Here is a 5,229-nt window from a genome sequence, read left to right as displayed (position 1 = left end):
GAATCCCTCAGTCCTATTTGACACACCTCCCCCTAGCCCACTACCCCTTGCACTCAACCACCATCTAAGGCTACCTCCTACCCTCCTCCTACCACGCAATTCTATGACAACTCTTGTGCATGCACTCATCTTGCCATTCCACCTAGATATGTTGCCACAATGTCAACACATCCTATCATTTGTCTCCTCATCTTATAGGCCAACCAATCTGGTATCTGCACAACCCTCTGTCTAGCATCTTGTGTCACCTCTCGATGATGCCGCCACCACTCCACTGCCAAGATCCATTACTGTCCCACCAACAAAAGCTATAGTGCCACCCTCTAACCCCAAACTGAAGATCTTTCCTTACCTCACAAGCTCTGTCATGCTACCCAACCACATTGTCCATCTTTGCCTAGTAGTGCTTCCCCCTACCATGTCATCTCTCATCACCCTAGCATATTTTGCCCCTTACACCTCTGCTACACCCAACACTACCCTAGATGCCACCATCATCCCCTTCCCCCTCCCCACTCACCACACTCACAATTAACCTAAACAAATCCTAACCTAACAGTAATGAAACCTAAAACTAATCTAACCAAACCTTCATCCTACCTTAACCAATCCTAGAAACTAACCAAATCAACCTACAAACCAACTTGATTATAGTTGGCCTAAATTATGACTGATTAAGTTTAAACTAATCGTGGGTTGGAGAAATTGAGCTATAGTTTAACCAAATTCTTAATTTGACATTAGGTTTAGTTTTTTGAATACTAATGTCTATTCACACCCAATCTTAAACATTCAGGTCTCTTCACACCTACACTTACAGACAAATTTCCTAATTTTCACCCTAAGTTTGAGTAACCATAGCTCACTCAATTGACCACCAAAATTGAACCTCGTTTTAACTCAAATTCTTAAAGGTTCAAGTCTCTTCACACCTACACTTTATGAATTGAATTCCGATTTGGTTATTCAAGTTTTTCATAGAGATACACTAGTACAAATGTTGGATTATCTTTTATCTAAGATTTTTTGTATAATATTTTTCACTTTTTTAAAAAGTAAACATGCCAACTTGTATTATTATGGCAGTCACCCCTAAAAAATACCGGAATACAAAATTGGTCCAACTATGAAAGGGTAACCAACTGATGGCCTACACTAAAACTAGTAGGAGGAAAACTCATGATAGTAGCAAAGCATGATTGAATGTTAAGCAAGAGAATACCACCTAGCAAATCGTGGACAACAATCATAACACTAAAATCCAACAACGATGTTTTTAGCAAGATCATCTTATTTCAAGACCCGAAAAGGCTAAGAAGGCCACAACACTTGGGAAGTTTCATGGCATCCCTTGGCACATTATGCACTCATCTCTTACTACCCCCTTCTACCCATAAGAATCGCCGTAACATTTTTTCTATTTATGCCCAACGCGACTCTCCAAACTTCCCAAGTAAACCATAGCTATAGAGAGTATGTGCTAGATCACTAGCACCTTGGCATTCCACCCAAGGTAAAGACACAGCCACTGTTGATATCTTGAAACCAATGAAAGTGCTACTTTAGAGTGATACCCAACTCCTGAGGGGCTCCCATATACTAAATAATTAAGCCCCTACTTACGCAGCTAACTCCTAGATCATCAACGCAAACAACCTTCCACCCTTAATATCTTGAAACCAATGTAAATGCTACTTTAGAGTGATACCCAACCCTAGAAGGGCTCCCAGATACTAAATAATTGAGCCCCTAGTTACCCAGTTAACTCCTAGATCATCGCACTAGTCTCTGACCTAGATCAGACTAAAGGGCAAACATCTTCCCCCAGCAAACCAAATTAGAGGCTAGGCAAAAGTCTCTCAAGGCTCCATAGAGTACAAAGCCTCAACTTGACAATCCTACAATAACCCTATAATATCATCAGCAAACATTTGCAAATGAAATCGAGCATCCAACAACAAAATTGTGGCTTTGGCCCTCCCATCCTCCTCACCCTTTTTTATGAACCCAATTAGGGGAATTGTTGTTGCTAGTACTTTGATAGTAAGGGGGCTAGTGAGTAGCCTTGTCGAGCTAACCTTGGGAGATACCGACCTACCACTCGTTGATTCAACTAGAGGATAGCCGATGCCTTCCCAAACAATGTCTCACCATGTTCCCAAAACCAACACAGAATGCCAAGCACTTTAGCACACCACTTATGAAATCCTAGTGAATGTAATCATATGACATATCAAGGTTGGAATCTAAATAACACACTTTTTCCCTAAGGAAAAGTAGAGTCGAGAGCAAAAGACATGTTCAAGATGTTCTCAAGAATGTCTACACTTAATAAACCCAGTCTGCTCCTGTCCATAACCCCCGTGCATATCTCCTAATATTTTCCAGTAATCAATACATTTGAATTCTTTTCAATAGAAAGAGTGATAATAAAAACATCCCTCTGTTTATTAGGGCAAGAATTTAAAACCTTTACTTCTTTTACAATATCTTCATGTTGCATCGTGGTAAGCACGTGTGAATGGGTAATGGATTGCTCAAGCCCCCCTTTGAAAGTAACTTTGAAGCTATTCCTTTAACCTTAGCATAGTTGGGGTTATCCACCTTTCACTTAAGAAATCTATTGAATTTCTCAATTGAAAAATACAAAGTTATTATCTTTCCTTTTTCTTAGCTCATTTACACAACTTGCTCGAATCCTATCGACCTATATTTTGCGAGTGTAAGCCCTTGAAGAGAGGGCGAGCATACCTCTCTTGAGAGTGTGAGAAGCTTGCCCCTAGAAAGAGTGTCCAAAAGGCTCTTGCTAGAACTAGTATGTATTAGAACTTATGACTTGCAAGTATTACCCCAAAGGCCTATTTCTTGACATGTATGGATTGAACTTACGACTTGCAAGTATTACCCCATAGGCCTCTAGCTAGAAATGTATGGATTGAACTCACGACTTGCAAGTATTACCCGAAAGGCCTCTTGCTAGTAATACTATGGATTGAACTTATGCCTTGAACAAACTCTCAATGAAATTTATATTTCTCATTTACTCTTACTGTAATGGGGGGACATAATGGCACAAGTTTATTCCTCATATTTGTTTTAGCCCATGAAGGCTAATTAACCTATGTTTGTGCATAGGTTAATTTATTCTAAGCATAGGTTAATCTTTTAAGTGTTATGTCTAAGAGGCTCATTTGCATCTCTTCCCCAAAAAAATAATAGGACTCTATCATCTATCTACCCCAAAAAAGAATAGAACTCTATCATCTACTCCCCACAAGTGAGCCCTATAACTACGCTAAAAATACCCTTGGGAACCATCTATTCTACCTATTAGCCACAAACCCAAAAAAAACGAGGACGGGTTTTTGGCAAATGGCAGCTTGGAGGAGAAGAGCTTAGGAAATGCTCCCATGTGCCACCTTGGACTGTTGGACTATCACTACCTCTCTTGGATTACCACCCTTGGACTCTTGGACTTTTATGGACTCATGAACTACCAAAAGCTTTTAGACTACTAGCCTTGGACTCTTACATGACCAAGGGCTCTTACATAAGCTCTTGGACTGCCACCCTTGGAAGACCAACGCTTGAACTACAACAAGCTCTTAGACTACCACCCTTGGGCTCTTAGACTACCACAAGCTCTTGGACAATGCCACATGCCACCCTTGGACTCTTGGACTATCACTACCTCTTTGATTACCACCCTTGGACTCTTTGATTTTTACAGACTCATGAAGTACCACAAGCTCTTGGACTATCACACACATATGCATATGCATAATTGTATGCAACACACATATGCATGTGTATATATGCAAACAAAAACGTGGTCACCGTTGTAAGAGTTTGCAAGATCCATCAGTGGGTTATGCAAACTCGTATTATAAATGCCCCCTCCCAAATGGCACTCCCCTTCCTCTTTAATGTCCCCTTTCTTAGTATCCCCTCCATTATTTGCTCTTCCCACCTGTCTTGGCACCCCTCCTCTCCCCCCACTTAGTTTAATCATGCACGTGGCCTCTTCTTTCTTTTCACCCCTGTTCCTTTTCTCCACAAGTGTCTCCTAATTGATTAAAGTTTGAATTTTCATTGGAAGGGGGGACATATTCCCTTTTTGCCATTGTGCTTTAGCGTGTTATAAAAAATTTAATGTGTAGTGGACTCTTGCAATGGCGAGGGGTGCGCAAGCTAGTGGTGCTCACCGAGCAGCCAATTCTCACAGCTCCATGAAGGGCTAGGGCTAGGTGAGAATTGAGGATTGGCATTAAAGCTCTAGCCAACCATGGACAAATCTTAACATCCTAGCCCAAGTTTGCAATGGCCAAGCATTATGAATTGGGGAGAATCCTAGGCAAACTTTTTTGGCCTGTGCCCTCGGCATAGCCTTAGCAACCCTCGAGTTTTGGCAAAGCCAAAAATCATGATTTATAACTTTGAGTAATTCTAATCGAATCAGTTAAGGGCATTGTGCATGCCACGTCTGGGTTGCACACGTTGATGCCTATGATTGGTTGTTTTTGTGTCTATTTATGCTATGCATGCAATGCAGCCGTTGCACATTCAATGGAGGAATTTGACTTCAATTGTGGTTCGTAAAATTATTGGCGTGGGCGTTCAGACGTCCATCTTGGATTTTGACCTGCAAACTTAGATGTTACGACGGCGCTGAAACGGTTCATGGGGCGATGCATGCAGCCAGGATGTGGAGTGTGTACCTTGGAAGTTCGATATATTAAATTATGATCATTGCAGTGGCGATGTGGAGGCCTCGCTGAGAAGAACGATTGCATTCTAAGATAATCAATAGCTTGGAGAGAAATTAACAATAACAATAACCTAGATGGAATGAAGATGAGTTTGCTGCTCCAGGGCGTTCGTTAGAGCCAAACGGCAGAATATTTGTCGCTAATTCTTAACGTAGATACTATAATCAATGGCGAATATTTGGTTCAGAAGTTGAAGGTGCATCATGCTTTTGATTCTCCGTTCTATGGTGATCTATGCTTTGCCTATTTAAGCACACCATTGGTGCTACCGAGTATCGCATTTCTCCTTTGCTCTGTTTAGTCATTTTCTATTTCTTCCATGGAAGCCTCGGCTGAATATATGGACACCACTGACATTGGCGCCTTCGTCAAAGGTGATCATGTTGTTCTTGCTTTTCAATGCACGTCCTTCAATTTTTTGCGACGTATACTTTTGTAGTCTTGCGTAGGATCTGAGCCT

Source organism: Dipteris shenzhenensis, chromosome 29 (genome assembly GCF_047967505.1).
Source record: "Dipteris shenzhenensis isolate YYH24624 ecotype China chromosome 29, Dip_SZ_1.0, whole genome shotgun sequence".
Lineage (NCBI taxonomy): Eukaryota > Viridiplantae > Streptophyta > Polypodiopsida > Gleicheniales > Dipteridaceae > Dipteris > Dipteris shenzhenensis.
This window is presented reverse-complemented; position numbering follows the sequence as displayed.